The sequence below is a fragment of the Lissotriton helveticus genome, chromosome 2_1, assembly GCF_964261635.1.
Source record: "Lissotriton helveticus chromosome 2_1, aLisHel1.1, whole genome shotgun sequence".
Taxonomy (NCBI): Eukaryota; Metazoa; Chordata; class Amphibia; order Caudata; family Salamandridae; genus Lissotriton; species Lissotriton helveticus.
This window is the reverse complement of record NC_136059.1, coordinates 82,403,754-82,422,322: the sequence shown is the minus strand read 5'-3', so window position 1 is coordinate 82,422,322 and position 18,569 is coordinate 82,403,754.

Sequence of the window (18,569 nt, the reverse complement as noted above, 5' to 3'; positions counted from 1 at the left end):
TCTCGTTCTAGCGCTAGGATGCCCCTTGGGTATTTGTGGGCACTACAGAACCACAAATGAATAATACAAAGACTGAATGCTTTACAGACATGCCTCTTCGACATATAACAGCCATTTGGCTGCCAACTGTGGAAAATATGTGCACACCACCCTGCTCAATAGGCATCCCACGCACTCTCTCTAAATAGGAAGAACATCAAAGAGCTTTCACACCAGAACATACTGACCCCGATCAGCTATTGGAGTGAGTAATTGCATAGGACTTTTGGTGTTGCATGCAAGTGTACGAGAAAAACAAGCTTGCCATTTGAAATGGAGTGCAGATGGTACATTGTTGAATGCAGGGCCTGGGTCCTGGTGCGCGTTAATTGTTAATTTGCACTAAAGCACTCTGTGTGATCTTGGTAAAAATGTAATACATTTAATCTCCTTCACTTTCTTGGAAAAAACAACATGCATCAAAATAATCATTGCCACGTATAAAAACTGCTCATTTTTTCGGAACGGTTTAGAAAGAAATGTGCTTTGAGTTCATGAGCTGGCCGCGTCATCCCACTTTTTGTTCTGTAACCTTCATTCATGCGCCACATCAGCCTCGCCGCTCTACAAAAATGCTAAAAACACTAACAAAGCCAATACCTTGCGTGGGCCAGGCCTATTAGCTTTGCCAATGCTTGATTTTTTTGGCTGAGGCTCACAACACGCTTGCCCTGTGTTTTGGTTACAGCCTGCGTGTTAGGTGCATGTGGCAGATTTACAAGCCCCTTGCGCCACTTTTGCGTCACTTTTCCCATGTTAAAAATGACGCAAAAGTGGCGCAAGGGGCTTGTAAATCTGCCCCCATGGTTCTTGTGTATTTACTATCTCAGCGTGGGTACATGCCCTGTCCCAGGATTGGTGCCACTTACTGCCAACAGCACCAGGCGCAGCCTGGCTGATTCTGCACGTCACTGCCAGAGGCGGTACCTCACTGGTCGGCACATTGGACGTCAAGCACTGCTGCTAAGACTGGTTTCAGTGCGGGGCACTCAGCTGGTTAATGTGTGAATCACTGCGCTAATCCGAAAAGAATAAAAAGGATTACTACTAATTATGATGAGGGCAGGAAGGCCCCTAGGAAATCTTCAAATCCCTGCAGGCTCAGAGTCCAGGCCTTCCTTGATCGCGAACTGTTTCTATCGAACCCTGGGATTTGTCAAAGCTGTGAAAATAACACCACAGGCACAGCTAAACCTCTCCAGCAAAGTGGTGCAAATCCTCTTAAATGGAGGGGATTTGTGTCTTATGGGGGCGCTGCTCCCCAGCCAGGACTCTTTGTGTGAGCGTGAAAATAAAAAGGTGATCTGTAGCAAGATATGTCCTTCTTGCAAAGGAGGAAAAGAGAGCAAAATATGAAATCTCTCTAACACTAAGGGTCGTAATGAATGCCAACAGGTTGAAAAGGTGTCCTCTGCAAGAGTTTCCATAATTCAAGACCATTGCCTTATTGCACTACCACAAACAGCCAGAAGAGGGTGTCAGGCTGCAACAAATGAATGCAAAATTGTTTTGTTGGCAGGGGAAAGAGCTACCAAAAAAGCAATGTATTATTCTGCCTGCTTCTTCCAAAATCCTTGCTCTGGAGCTGCCAGACAAACACCTGAAATCTAATGCCGTCACACTAGAAAAATGTCACTCTATGAAGCATTTCCCTGATGACTGGAAACGGGCAGAAGTCAAGCACCTCCTCAAAAAGCCCTCCGCAAAGCTGACGGACCTAAAAAACTACAGACCCATCTCTCTCCCCCCTTCGCGGAGAAAGTCACAGAGAAGATCGTCAAAAGCCAGCTCACGAACTTCATTGAAGACAACTCCATCCTCGACTCCTCCCAATCCAGATTCCGCAGCAACCACAGAACCGAAACTGCCCTCCTCGCTGCCACAGATGACATCTGCACTCTCCTCGACCAGGGCCACACAGCGGCCCTCATCTTACTGGACCTCTCGGCATCCTTCGACAGCGTCTCCCATCGCACTCTCACCGCCAGACTCCACAATGCCGGCATACAGGGAACTGCCCTAGACTGGATCTGCTCCTTCCTCACCGGCCAAACCCAAAGAATCAGACTCCCGTACTTCCTTTCCGAAATCACAGAGATCAACTGTGGAGTACCCCAAGGATCGTCGCTCATCCCCACGCTCTTTAACATCTCCATGGCCCCCTCGCCGCCATCATCAGACAGCATGGACTCAGCATAGTATCCTACACCAACGACACCCAGCTCATCTTCTTCCTCACGAAGCAACCTGACACCACCAAACTCAGCTTCCAGTAAGGAACGAGGGATGTCGCATCCTGGATGAGCAGTAGCTGTCTGAAGCTCAACTATGAGTAAACAGAAGTCCTCGTCCTCGGACCCACCCCCTCAGCATGGGACAACATCTGCTGGCCATCCGTCATCGGCAGCCCCCCTACACGGACCACACCCAGAACGTCGTCATCATACTCGACTTCTCCCTCACCATGTCCCGATAGATCAATGCTGTCTCCTCCTTGTGGTTCAACACCCTCTGCATCCTTCGCAAGATTTTCAATTGGATCCCCGCGAATCCAGAAAAAACGTCACTCACGCACTCATAAGCAGCAGACTGGACTACGGAAACACCCTCTACATCGGAATCAACAAATCCCTGCTCCAGAAACTCCAATCCACCCAGAACACCGCTTCCAGGCTCATCCTCAGCATCCCATGGCACAAACACATCACCCAGCACCAAAGAGACCTCCACTGACTTTCAAGCTACTCACTCACGCCTACAAATCACTCCACAACACCGGACCTCAATACCTCAACGAAAGAGTCTCCTTCCATGTACCCAAGAGAAATCTCCGGTCCGCCGACCTCGCCGAAACCCCGCGCATCCTCAGAGCAAGAACGGGTGGAAGAGCCTACTCCTACATCGCGCAAAGAACTGAAACAAACTCCCGCTCAACATCAGACATTCCCCCACTCGGCACACCTTCAGGAAAAGCCTCAAGACTGGTACTTCGGCTGACGCGGAGCGGCGCAATCTTTCCGCCCACCCCCAGCTCCTTGATAGCCTCACGGGTGAGTAGCGTGCACCACAACTCCCTGATTGATTGATTGATTGATTGAAGCATGTTACAATTCTTCTTTCTCATACCCTTCTGCCTGTCCTACAGGACTTGGGGTCTGCTAAATCACTGTTTCAAATTGTGAAGGAATTCACTAAACCGACGGCTCTTGCCAGCACGATTGAATCCAGCCAAGAGCTTGGTGACAGCCTGTCTGATTTTTTCCATAACAAAATCATAGACATCTTCTCCTCTTTTAAACAGTCTGATGTGAGCCGGTCTGAGAGTCCTGCCCAAGACACAATTATCCCCCATGATAAAATGCTTTGTGCTTTTAAAGCAATCCCACTGGATACAACCCTGCTGAAAATACGACATTGTAAATCTGGATCACCATTAGATCGACTTCCCGCCCAGGTTCTCACCACCCTTGCTCCAGCTATCACTGCCCCCCTAATCTCAATATGGAACTCTTCAATATCCTTAGGCCAGTTTCCAACACTATAGAAGCAGGCCATGTTGATCCCCATCTTAATAAAGGCCAAGGCCGACCCAGCTGTATTCAGCAATTACCGGCCGATATCACTCCTCCCTAAACCAGCCAAGATACTGGAAAAAGTTGTGCAGGAACAACTGGCCGATTACTTGGAATCCAGAGAACTCCTCCATGACTCACAATCCGGATTTCGATCCGGGTTTAGTACGGAGACTGCTCTGTTGGAAGTAACTGAGACTATTCGCGAGTGCGTGGACAGAGGCGAGGTAGCCATGTTGGTGCTCCTCGATCTGTCCGCGGCTTTCGATACAGTCTCACACACCATCTTACTTTACAGACTCCATAACCTAGGGATACGAGGCACCCCCCTGGCCTGGATAAGATCGTTCTTAATGGGAAGAACGCAGCAGGTCTGGTGCCGGTCCTTCGTTTCCAAAGAGAAAAAAACACTGAGCTGTGGAGTCCCCCAAGCATCGGCACTCAGCCCCCTTTTTTTAATGTTTACCTAGCACCGCTAGCTAAGGTAATAGAAGACTGTGGGGGCAGAGTGGTCTCCTATGCTGATGATACTCAGCTAGTATTTTCATTTAGAGATCACTCTGACAACGGCCTCTCCAATTTTAAACGTTGCCTCTCTAACATTGTATCGTGGATGACGTGTAACACCCTCAAGTTAAATACTGACAAAACCGAGGTGCTGTTCTTCAACCAAAGAGCCCCACTGCTTCCTTCTGTGTGGTGGCGGTCCGAGCTCAACCCCCCTCCATCGCCTGTTGAATCTCCCCGGAATCTGGGCTTTCTAATTGACAACAAACTGTCGTGTAAGGCCCAAATCAATAAAGTTACCTCCGCATGCTTTGGCAAATTGCGCATGATTAAAAAAATCTTCCCTTATCTCCCCTTGGATTCTCGGAGGACGATCATTCATGCCCTCATCACCTCTCACCTGGACTATTCCAACAGCTTATACGTGGGAGCCCTAGCCTATCTCATCTACCGGTTGCAGAATATACAGAACGCGGCTGCTACGCTGATTTGCAACATCCCCTACCGCCACTCAATAACCCCGCATCTGAAGAAACTCCACTGGCTCCCTATATCCTCCCGCATCCAGTTTAAAGCCCTGGTCTTGTCCTTCAAGGCACTGAATTGCAGAGGACCAGGATACCTAGGTCCACTGATATAAGGTCCACTGACCTAAGGTTCACTGATACACTGATATAAGGTCCACTGATATTCCGGGACCAACCCCCCCGTTTCCAACGTTCCAGGAAAGGGGGTAGAGCTTTTGTGGTGGTCTTGGCCAAGCTCTGAAACAGTCTCCCTCTAAGTCTCCGGCTTATCGAATCGGAATCCCTGTTCAGGCACAGCCTGAAGACTTGGCTGTTTTCCAGCCTGTAGCCCTCTTGTGGTCTTTGCTGTTCTGCTGTCTACAGCGCCGGGACACACCCGTCGGGGGTAGCCGCACGCTTATCGAATTTCATTAATAATACATTTTTTTTTTTTAATTTAGAAAAGAGTGGTACTGTAAAATCCCCATGAATGTACTGTAAATATAATGTTTCTTCATAAGTGGAGGAATTAATTTTGACACACTAGAGCATTGCAGTAGTAACTTATTCAGAGAGGACCCTGTAGTGAAAATGAAACATACAGAGAAAGTTGCATTTGCACTGCTTCCCTGTTGATAGTACACAGGATGGTGTGAGGATTTTTAAATCAACAGGCACAGACAATTTTGCTAACCTGCAACACCAAGCTCTAGTAAGTTATGCAAAGGTGAAGTAATGGAGTACGAACAGCGCAAACAACCGATTCCACACAAAGCCACACCATCGTAAGTTATGCTAATTAACACAACCTGTGTAAACCCACCACCACATGAAACCAGTTGTAAATTGCTGGCATGTGTTGCTCGGGTGAAGGACAATATTTCTCAATCTTTCATAGCATCATATGTGTACGTTTTGCCAAAGGTACACCTATTATGTAACGCATCCTGTAATTCATGGTGACTTGAAAGAATCCTACCAGTGCAAAGGTCACACAAGATCGCACTCACTCGGGGCATGAACACCCAGATCAGACACCAAGGGCCTGTTTACAAGTGACCCAAAGCATTGCAAATACAAGGGGTGCGATGTTTACAACACCATGTTATTACCAGGGTTGATAAAGATTGCACCCTTTATTACATTTTGGCAGGTCAAATTTGCCGGAATTTAAGAACAAGAAATGGTCCGGTATTTCCCAGAAAATGCATATTTTTATGCAGTAAGCACCAGCATCTGCATGTTACTTCCCAAAAAGTCACAATATTTATTTATTTATTTATTTGGACAGTTTTGTATAGCGCGAATAAGACCCTTGCGGGTATCAGAGCGCTTAACAGTGCAGATATATCGACATAAAAACGTACAAATACAATGAATTAGGTGAATAAAGTAATGGTAAACGTTAGAGATCAGCACATATTTACATGAATGAGTATGAATGATTCAGGGGAATTTGGCCAGGAGAATCGATTTAACTTCTTTTTTTAAAAAAAGCTGTGGATGGACTAAGTCTCGTTTCTGGGGGCAAGACGTTCCAAATCCTAGGAGCCATTCCTGAGAAGGTACGATTGTGTGTTTTATTCTTGGAGAAACGTTGTGGTTTAAGTAGAAGATTGTTAGAGCTCTTAGTAGATTGGTTACAATCCGAAAGTACCAGTTTCTCCGCTAGGTAGCTCGGTGTTTTGTGATGTAAGGCCTTATGTGTCATACAGGCGATTTTCAAATGGATTCTGGCCTCAAAAGGTAGTCAGTTGAGGGCACGAAGGTCGGGGGAAATGTGGCAATTTCTTTTGGAACCTGTGATGAGTCTGGTGGCTCTATTGATTGTAGTACGGAGTGCCCGCAGCTCGTCAAGAGCAGATGTTGCCTGCACAACTGCTGTAGCATTGTCCTGGATGCCATTGTGGTATATAAATAAATAATACCGGATCTATTTTTGAATGTATGAATGAATAACAGATAGCTCAATAAAATAAGAGTCAAGATTCGAGGTAGTAGGAGTTTCTGCAGGTTTATTACAGCATAAGGACAGGATCAGGACAACCTGCATAGGAACAGAATGGCAGGGCTAGAGTGGCCCGGCAGCTGCCGGGGCTGGGTCTGGGATGAGCGCGCTAACTTTTAATAACAATACATCAACTTATATACATAGCGCAAACACATAGCATTACATTGCAGTAGGCGTAACAGTGGGTGGAGCAGAAGGCGTGACGCGTAGCAGTCGCGAAAGATAACAGTAAAAAGAGGTGTAACTGGGAGTATACATAGGCATGTGATGCAAACGTAACAGAATATGTCATGAATGGGGCGGAAACATAGGAGGGGGCTACCTAAGGAGCCGGGACCTCTAACCTAATGGTGCGCGTAAACTGGCAATGACGTATTACTAGGAGAAGCTGGGGGCTATGAACTCTGTGCTAGGAGCAGAGACTAGAGTCTGGAGGGTCGGAGCGACATGTACCTAAACCCTATCTGGTATCTGATGTTTGGGGAACATGTTGATATAAACTAGAAGTCATGAGGGGAAAAGCTAACTTGATTCTAAGACTGAACCATACATTATTCTACATGTAGTGCGTGATGAAGAATACTAAATGACCATTTAAATACAGTATTTCTCTAACGTGGAGACGAGAAGGCTAGACAATGACGGAAACTATTGATGCAGTTCAGTAGCTTAGGAATGCAGAGAAGAAGGACTGAACTGATAGCTGGAACTATAACATACTTTTGGCAGACTCAGAGGCAGAGCCAAGCTGTACCGGGCACTGCGAGGCAGGAAGTAAGTGAAGGGTCGAGGATACAGGTGGGGGCTGTATCGCTCCTCAGCGAGGCTTTCAGGAGACAGGAGCTGAATCTGATGTCCGGGCCCTTTTGAGGCCTGGAAACGGGGATTTTATAATGAAATAACGTGCACACTGGGAAACGTGGCAACGTAGCTTTACATAGGCCTGATATTCGTAGTATTCACGAGGACTGGAAACTGGCATACCAGAGGTGGACACAACTATAATTGCGTCTTGATCAGACACGGGGAATAACATATGCATATTGGTCATGCACACATAACATATGATGGATGAGGCGTAGGGACACAGAACATGGCAAAATTTACTTTTCCACATTCCCTCCTTGTCACTACGTTTCCATCAGGAAACATCAATTCTCATGATACCATCTATCATTTCATACAGTATCATTTGCTCGTCTCGAATTGTCTTGGAACGGGATTTAGAACGGGGCTTAGGACTAGGAATACAAGAGGTAGCACACATGCTGCAAATCGCAGGGCCACATTGTATACAGAGGCAGCAGCTAAATATGATCGCTACTGCAATACCTAGAAAGGACAGGACTTTCCATCCCCATGCGGAAATTATATTCCAGAACCAACCGGACCATGTCCAGGTGCCTGGATCTTGGTGTAACAGATGGGCAATTTTATGGAGTCTGGTTATAGCTGAATAAACAGACGGCGCGTTATTTGGAATGAAAATGCAGCAACTAGATCCGAGGACTCTACAGGCCCCGCCCCTATCGGCCAGTATGACGTCAAGGACGAGACGATTCTGTAAAACGACGATTCTCATAAAGGATTGCTCTTCGGTTAGGTTACCTAGAGCAGAGGCAGTCTCATCTACTACTGCTTCAAGGGTTCTTGTTAATCTACGAATTAGCTTACTATTTACAATTGTACCTAAATAAGGGAAAACACCTTTATCTATATCAATGAATTGCTCTGCGGCAGTTTCAGTATAATCAACGATCGGGAGGTTTCTCTTGTGTCTAGTGTGTACTAGGAAGGGATTCCTATGGTAGTCAGGTGGGGCTAGAAAAACAGGTGGCAGTAGGAAGGCAATGTAACAGGTTCCCTCCCAATCGAGGGGCAGACGAACATATGCGGTCTGACCACAAACAAAATATGAATGACGTGAAGCTTTGAAAATAGATTTCCCACTGTCACTATACTGGATAATAGTAGTACATTCACTATGGCCTACTTGTACAGAACCCTTATTTCGGACACATAATTCGCCTTTGACTGGTAGTACTGAAATAGCAGGTGAGTCTGGAGTAGTATCAGACTGAACATTCAGGACCATGAAATTCGACGAATAATTACCTAAATTATATACTTCATTTTCTAGATCTAAACCTGTTCTGTGGGGGAAACCTTGCTTGTCTGGGAAACATGTACTGTTAAGAAAAAACATATCTGTTTAAGGATGATGTTAACGTGGACCATGCTCCACACGAACCATTATGTGAGAATGGATAAGGAAAGAGTGGCAGAACTCCCTTCGGTGTCTGGAAAGGGGGGAGTCGACCACACACCCAACAATTAGTGGCATTGCTGGTCTGGTGTGAGTAATGTAACATACGGATAAATGTGTTGTTGCGCATAGCGAGGCGGTATGAATATTCGTGAGGAGGCAGATCACTAAACGTGTGCTCTACTGTAGCATTAGCAGACATATTTACATGAGGAACTGGAAAATACAGATAGAACGCATAGCTGGTGCAGGAAATCAAAATGCTGATGAATAATACGAAACTCAGAAAAACGATACATCGGTTTGCGTTTAGACTGACTCTCTCACTATGGGGGTCTATTTTATACATGTCAGAAACAATCTAACCGTTTCACCTAGGGGAGGACTTATACAATCAAACTGACTGACTTATTTTACTAGACCGTAGTTTTTGCTTATACTCCTGCTGCGGAGTTTTCTCTAACAAGGGAGGGGTTGTGTCAATGTCTTTTGCGGGACAGTCCTTTAAAACAATGTCTTGACAGTTTTTAAAATCCGGGGAATCCTGGGAAATGTTCTTGGAAACGGATTTCAATCCTTTAAAAAGTTTAATATGAGAAAGGTGGATCCATCCTTTTCTGCCTTCCAACTTGACGGCAGTACGGGTGGTCAAGAGGACCTGACGTGGCTCCTTCCAACGTGGTTCCAGCGGACTTGATCTGTCAAAATTTCTGATCATCACCAAGGAGCCTGGAACGATCTCGTGCGGTGCCACCTCGGTGTTGTCTGGAAAGGCGGCGGCAACCTGTGAACGACATGAGTTGAGGGCAGACATCAAGGAAGCTAGGTAATCTGTCAGCATATTACATGAAATATCGGTAATACTTCGGGGTCTAGGAGTACCCCACATATTAGGGGGGCGGCCGAATACGACCTCATACGGGGACAGACCTGATCTAGAATGTGCGACCATGCGCATATAAAATAAAGCGACTGGCAGAGCTACTAGCCAGTCCACACCTTTTTCTTTACAGACTTTGGCTATGCGGATTTTCAGGGTCTGATTATGTCTCTCGACTAAACCGGCTGCTTCAGGATGGCGTACACAATGAAACTTCCACTGGTACCCTAACAACAGGGAAACATGCTTCATGAGTTCGGATGAGAATGGCTGACCGTTATCAGAATATACGACTCTAGGGAGTCCGTATCTAGGGAAGAATTCACGAACCAACTGCTTGGCAGTGGTCGCGGCTGTGTAATCTGGGACTGGATATGCTTCTGTCCACCTGGACAAAGCGCATACAACTACAAGGACATACTTGAAACCTCGACATCGCTCCATCTGAATATAATCCATCTGGAGGACCTCAAAAGGGTGGTCAGGGGGCTGGAAACCACCTTGTTCCACCGGGACACTTTTACCTGGATTAAACTGACAACATATCATACAGGTACGGACTTTCTGCTTGGCTGCAGCTCGTAAATGCTTGTTGAACCAAATGTTCTGGATACTGTCTAACATAGCTTTTTCTCCTAAATGTGCTGGACTATGTGCGGTATTAATAATGACTTGAACCATAGAGTCGGGGAGAAACCATGTGGCTCTACCCTTCGTTAACCATCCTTGATCTGTCTGGACCCCTCCTTGTTCAGACCATTTCTTGATTTCTTCGGGAGTAGCATGTAACTGGATATCTATGACATCTTGAGTAGGGTCCTTAACTGTCATGCATGTAGTCGGATCTGGAGTATGTGTCATGTTAACTGGAATGTCTGGAGTCTGTGCTGTAAGCTTGGCTGTGCGATCTGCTAGATCATTACCTTGGGAAATAATGTCAGTAACTTTCGTATGTGCTTTGCATTTCATGATGGCAATGGATGTCGGTAAATGTATGGCATCTAACAGAGCTTGAATAAGGAGACCATGCTGAATCTTGGTTCCATGAGAAGTCATAAAACCTCTCTCCTGCCAGAGTACTCCGAAGTCGTGTACAACTCCGAATGCGTAACGTGAATCTGTGTAAACATTAACTTTCAGGTTCTTGGCGTGTATACAGGCTTGTGTCAGAGCGACTAGCTCTGCTGCTTGAGCGGACAGGGTGTCAATACGGTGTGTTTCAATAACTTCGGTGTCGGTAGTCACTGCATACGCGGCGACTAGTTCTCCTGTACTAGTTCTCATACATGAACCATCCACATAAAGTGTCAGGTCAGGATCTGGTAACGGAATGTCTGTCAGGTCTTGTCTTGGCTTTGTCGTAATGTTAACTACTTCCACACAGTCATGTGGGTCAGGGTTCAAACTGACTGATGGTAACAGTGTAGCAGGATTCAGGACGTTGCAGCGTCTAATTTCTATGTGTGGCTGGAACAGTGTCAATTCATAACCTGTTAAACGTGCAATTGTCAAGTGCTGAGTTTGTGTTCGGTTTAAAAGAACTTCTACGGAATGTGGAACTTGTACTGTCAGGGAGTGTCCTAAAACTATGGAATCACTTTGTCTGATAGCTAGTGCTGTGGCTGCAACTGACTTGAGGCATGCAGGCAACGCCTGGGCGACTGGATCTAATGTGCTCGAAAAATAAGCACAGGGCTTGTATTGACCTGCTTGATCTTGTGTGAGAACAGATAATGCTGTACCTTCCCGTTCAGTAACGAAAAGTGTAAAAGGCTTACTGTAGTTCGGTGTAGCTAGAACTGGAGCTTGGCATAGGGCTTTCTTTAACTCGTTGACACTAAGTGTATGTTCAGATGTCCAAGGGAGGACAGTCGATACGGCTGCCTCCTGTGTCGTTAACTGTATCAGTGGCTTGGCTAAAAATGCATACTGGGGAATCCATTGTCTGCAATAAGAAGTAAGGCCGATAAAGGCACGTACCTCCTTCTGGGTTCTGGGCTGGGGAAGACTCGCTATTAGCTGGATACGGTCGGGTGTCAACTGCCTACCCCTCTTGGACAGCAAGTGTCCTAAGTATACCACTTGCTGGACACAGAATTGAAGCTTCGAAGGTGACACCTTGTGCCCCATCTCGGCTAGGAAATACAGAACTGTAAGTGACGCTCGCTCGCAATCACGTTCAGAACGGGCTGTGATCAGTAGATCATCGACATACTGGAGCAGGGCAGTGTCAGTTGGCATGTGAATATTGTCTAGTTGTCTCTTAAGTGCTTGACTGTAAATACTAGGACTTTCTGTGAAACCTTGAGGAGCGCGTGTGAACATATAGCTCCTTCCATTTAAACAAAATCCGAAAAGAAACTGGCTGTCTGGATGAATTGGAACACTAAAAAATGCATTCTTGAGGTCTATGACAGTGAAGAACGTGGCTTCGGAATCAATAGCTGTTAACAGGGAGGAAATATCTGGGACAACTGGGTACTGAGGAATAATACATTTATTAAGCTCTCGTAAATCAATCACTAATCGATATACTGGGGGTGCATTCGGATCAGTACGTTTCATGACTGGAATGATCGGAGAATTACATACATTGGAGTCAGTTTCTACAACTACTCCTTGAGCAATGAGCTCGTCTATAATTTTGGATAAGGCTGCTACAGCCTCAGGTGGCAATCTGTACTGTCTGATTCGTGGTAACACTACACCTGGCTTGAGAGTCACACGATAGGGTGTGATTTGCATATAACCTACATCTGTTGGACCTTGTGCCCATAAATGCTGCGGAACATTAGACAATCTTGAATCAAAATCTCGTAATACATAGTGACCCTTAAAGTCACGTAGGAACAGACGTATTCCCTCTGGGGAACAGCAAATAACTGCACCTAACTCTTTCAGTGTCTTAATGCCTAACAGATTTTCTGGACATGACTTAGTAAGTAACAGATCAGTAGTGCGGGACAATGGACCTACTTCTAGAGTGACTGGCTTGGATATCTCGTTAACTATCGGTTTTCCTGAAAATCCAAGGGAAACATTTCTTGAGCCTGAGAGCGGAGCCCCTGGAACTTCGGCATGACTAATTGTGGTCCTACTTGCCCCTGTATCGATCAAAAACTTTCTGTCTTTCCCTAGTACTTGACTGTGAACATAGGGACCTTCTTGATCTACAGGTATCTCAATGAGAGGCAAGCCTACCTCCCTCTCTAGGCTGTTTCATGAATATGGCTGGTACTCTGGATACTCAGACTGTGCATACTGGTACATCTGCTGTGTAACATGCTGTGTTGCAGCAATAGGCTGCGGTACTGTAACTGTCTGTTGTGCATTCTGTGGCTGAGGAGTCTGTGAAACTTGTTCTTGTCTAGGCGGACGTGGTCTTTCTTTAGTCTTACCAGTAGCTATGTTGTGTTTCAGAACTGCACACTCGTTTATAAAATGACCTGGCTGTTTACAATAATTGCAATTCCCTTTAACGGGAGCTGCAGGATGACTGGCTTGATTCGGACCCCTCTTCTGACTGTTTTGAGGAACAGATTGTGCAACTAGCACTTTCATTTTCGTGTCTTTCATACGTTTTCTTTCGTGTTCTTGCTCTTCTCTGATTCTATTCTGGTGGTATTGGAGCATCTGGAGCATCTGGGACGGAGTATTTGCTTGCCAGGTGCTTTCGACTTTCAAAACTCGATTTTTAATTTGTGGACTTGAATTCTCGACTAATTTGGTAACGAAAAGGTGAGGGTATGACTCACTACTTGTCTTGAGACCACTGTTGATACTGAAACATTTTTCAAATCTAGAATAAAAATCACTAATATCTTCATCTTGTTTCTGTTTACAGGCTGAGATTGCATCCCAGTCTTCTTTCCTAGTTGTCAATAATCTGGGTAAAACTTGAATCAATAATTCTGGTAATTCCTTACATTTATCTCCAAGACCGGTACCTGGTACTCGTGCCTTGTCTTCAGCTTCTAGAGCTGTCCAATCTATCTTTTTCTCTCCCACCTCCCATTCTTTTTCCTTTAACTTTTCATACACCCCTGCGGGTAACAGGACCTTTAACATTTTAATGATATCTGGGTAAGTATATTCTCCCATACGGAGCATGTCTTTTAATTCTCTATGGAACCCCGCTGGATCTTTGTCATGACAGGGAATTAATTTCTTCATTTCAAGAAGTTCCATCTTTGATATTGGAGTGTATACAAACACTCGTTGCATTTCGCCACCCGTCCCTCTGACTGGGTGGACTTCTCGTAACGGATTCTGTCTGTCTATGTAAAACGGTTTACTTTCTGGGGGTGAGACATGAACAAAATGCGGATTCAGAAACGTTCTATATTTGTGACGCTGTTCTAGAATTACACTAATTAAATCGGTACCTAGACCTCTCCATCTGTACTGGAGTAACTCGTTCAGAACATCATGTAACGGACCTGGATCAGAGTGTTGACCCTCATACAGAGTAATGAGGTGCTGGATCATATACATACCCACCAGTCGCTGCTCGGCTGGGGGCAGTTTCAGAAACATTTGTGCCACTATTTCGTCTGGAAAAGTGGTAGAATCAGTAATCCATCGGACTGCTGATCGGACTAGTTCTTGTTCATGCATGGTACTTAATTCACTATAACCGATTCGTGATTTCAGAATGTGATCGGTAGCTTGAAATACTTGTTCTAGAGAACCTTGTTCTGGTGCTGGATGACGGAAAATAGACTTGTGTTCTAGACGTAAATGGCGATCTGGAAATCTGGATTTTCCTACATACGCTATTCTGGCGGGATTCTCGTCCTCTTCTTCTTCGGGATCAGAGATACTTTCTTTCTCGCTTACTTGGGCTGCTTTACGTTGTTCATGTATCTTTATTATTTCTTTACGGATTTTCTTGTACATACTCTCCATAGCACCGACGGTCTTGTGCTTACCCTCGGCTATATTATCACTCCACCTTGTCAGGATTCTCATTTCGGCAGAATCTTTAGACGGGTAATCTTGTTCTCTTATTAGACAATTGATCAGGAACTTTAATATCATGAGCTGGATCTCGGCTTTCCTTTGAGACATGGCCTCGCCAATACTTTCTGGATCATCCCCTGTACGGATGAAACGATATATTCTGTCTAGATCTTCTTTCATATTCGGTAAGGTGACTAGATACTCGGCCACCTTTCTTACGCGGAATGAATATAAAACCATATTATCCTCGCCTGGGACTGGATCATAGCAACATTCGGCAAGGGATTTTCTTATTTCTGCAACAGTCTGATGTCTAGGCGTACGCTGTGATGCTTGTGCATGTAATTCGGCTAACGTTAAACGCTTGTGTGGCGGCGGGGTTTGAGGAGGACCTCCTCCTGCGGCCCCTAAACTAGAATCATCGACGGACATTCTTCGTGGCGGAGCGGGAAGTTGAAATGCTGGCTGGACCGGGGGTACCGTAGCAGGTACTCCGGTGTCTGGGAGAGCGGGAAGTGCCTGATTTACAGGGACTGGCGGAGCGCGAACAGGATTTGTATATTCTGGGACTGTGTCGTCCAGATAGGACGAAATAAAAATATCAGCTGCGGTCGGTTTGTGACGTAGCTTGGTCGGAACTAATGGTGGCGGGAAATTACTGGATGCCTCTGGGGTCGCTTTTGGCAAGCCCTCGGCAAGAAGAGGATACATACCCTTAATAAGGGCATGCCTCTGTCTGTCTGACTGTTCGGCTTTGACTTGTTCACCTATCTCGATTAATTCTCTTTCTTGGGCTCGTTCCTGGGATTCTCTACTTAACTCTGACTTTCTGACTTCCTTTTCGGTTCTTCTATGCGCTTCTTTACGCCATAACTCGATGGCATCTTTCTGTGACTGTCTGGCTTTCTTTTTCCATAATGCTTCTTCTACTCGCATGATACATTCGGCATCCCATGTACCCGATACGGGCCATCTATACTTTTCTTCTAACTGTTTGGTATACTCTACCCATAAATCTAGATACAATATGGCACTTATGCCATGTTTCTGATACATAAAATGACCTGGACTGTCCCTAGGCGGAACAGGAACTGCTGCTTCCAGCAGACCCTTTCTAGTTTTTAACTGACGTAACTTGGAAAATATAGGCATGACTGAACTGTAATCTGGACACAATACAATACACAATAAACACGAAATCACGTCACACTCATACCACAACATTACAATACATGAAGAACATTATAAATAACAGTTTGAACAGAATATTACCTGAAATACTGAGAGCAGAAATACAAGAATTTTCTCGAGAACGGAACAGACTAGAATTACTGGATGCACTGCTGTAACAGTACGGAACATACCGGTCCCATAAAGGAACGCATCAAGACCCGTATCCACCTAGGTGAACACTTCGTTTGTGAGTCTGGGCACCACCAACCCACGGACCAGGAGTCAATTTAGATTGGTCCTGTCTAGATACTACCCCAGCAATGGTACTCACCGGGCAGCACGGAACGGAAGGCCTTGGACTGGACTGGACTGCTACGACGACGAACTTCGGACTTCGGACTTCAGTTACGGGTGGACCTCCGGATACCTCGGACCTTGGACTCTCGGCTTGGGCTCTGGTCGGGACTCGCCGCGTTCCTCCACCGTCTCGTTCGGATGCTGGACCGCCTCCTTCGTCTCCTCCGTGGGCCTGAGGGATACTTGGAGCAGAAATATCTGCCGGTGCACGGTATGGTTCCGTCACGGCTGCAGAGGGTCAGGGGGTCGGCGTGGCTTCACCGACGCGTGGGGAAAGGGCAAGTCCCTATTCGGGCGCCATTATGTGGTATATAAATAAATAATACCGGATCTATTTTTGAATGTATGAATGAATAACAGATAGCTCAATAAAATAAGAGTCAAGATTCGAGGTAGTAGGAGTTTCTGCAGGTTTATTTCAGCATAAGGACAGGATCAGGACAACCTGCATAGGAACAGAATGGCAGGGCTAGAGTGGCCCGGCAGCTGCCGGGGCTGGGTCTGGGATGAGCGCGCTAACTTTTAATAACAATACATCAACTTATATACATAGCGCAAACACATAGCATTACATTGCAGTAGGCGTAACAGTGGGTGGAGCAGAAGGCGTGACGCGTAGCAGTCGCGAAAGATAACAGTAAAAAGAGGTGTAACTGGGAGTATACATAGGCATGTGATGCAAACGTAACAGAATATGTCATGAATGGGGCGGAAACATAGGAGGGGGCTACCTAAGGAGCCGGGACCTCTAACCTAATGGTGCGCGTAAACTGGCAATGACGTATTACTAGGAGAAGCTGGGGGCTATGAACTCTGTGCTAGGAGCAGAGACTAGAGTCTGGAGGGTCGGAGCGACATGTACCTAAACCCTATCTGGTATCTGATGTTTGGGGAACATGTTGATATAAACTAGAAGTCATGAGGGGAAAAGCTAACTTGATTCTAAGACTGAACCATACATTATTCTACATGTAGTGCGTGATGAAGAATACTAAATGACCATTTAAATACAGTATTTCTCTAACGTGGAGACGAGAAGGCTAGACAATGACGGAAACTATTGATGCAGTTCAGTAGCTTAGGAATGCAGAGAAGAAGGACTGAACTGATAGCTGGAACTATAACATACTTTTGGCAGACTCAGAGGCAGAGCCAAGCTGTACCGGGCACTGCGAGGCAGGAAGTAAGTGAAGGGTCGAGGATACAGGTGGGGGCTGTATCGCTCCTCAGCGAGGCTTTCAGGAGACAGGAGCTGAATCTGATGTCCGGGCCCTTTTGAGGCCTGGAAACGGGGATTTTATAATGAAATAACGTGCACACTGGGAAACGTGGCAACGTAGCTTTACATAGGCCTGATATTCGTAGTATTCACGAGGACTGGAAACTGGCATACCAGAGGTGGACACAACTATAATTGCGTCTTGATCAGACACGGGGAATAACATATGCATATTGGTCATGCACACATAACATATGATGGATGAGGCGTAGGGACACAGAACATGGCAAAATTTACTTTTCCACACCATGGGTAAACTCCCGCTGCATTACAATGCTGCGCCTGGTCTGGATGTTATCGTGGGTGGGGCTGTCACAGATTTGGAACAAATTAAGGTCGGACAGAAAAGCTTTGAGGCTATTGACCTCTGGGGCGTCAGGATCATTCCAGTGGAGGTTGAAGTCCCCCAGGAAGATCTGAGCAATAAATATCAAATCCAGTAAGTTGCCAATACATAGGTGTAGGTTGGGATAATTATTTTGTTCAACATGGGCTTCTTTTAATCAATCATATAATTACACAAGTCTCACGCTATTTGCGTTTGCATGGATGTACGTTGTTACAATGCATGCTTTTACTATGCATGCCTTTACAACGCAGGTTTTTCAACGCAAGTCGTTACAACGACTTGCGTTGGGGGGTGCTGTATAGTGAATACTTTAATTTACTATTCCAACTCTAGTCCTCGTGGATAGTAGGGAAGGTGTTGGATAGTAAATTAAACTATTACCTATCCTAGAGAGCCCCCCAGCGCAATTCGTTGTAATGACTTGCGTTGAAAAACCTGCGTTGTAAAGGCACTGCGTGGTAAAAGTTGCGTTGTAAAGGATGTTTCCAGTTTGCATCACCAATTATGTTTTTGCCGCTCTGTAGATATGAGGCTGTTGTTCCCATTCGTCCAAGAAAAGTCTGCAGACCTCCCTGTGTTTTTCAAGAGCAATCAGTTTAGCATAGCGTGCTGTGTAGTCTGGGCACTGGATGAATTTGATTCTACATATAGATCTTCTGGGCCGGGCT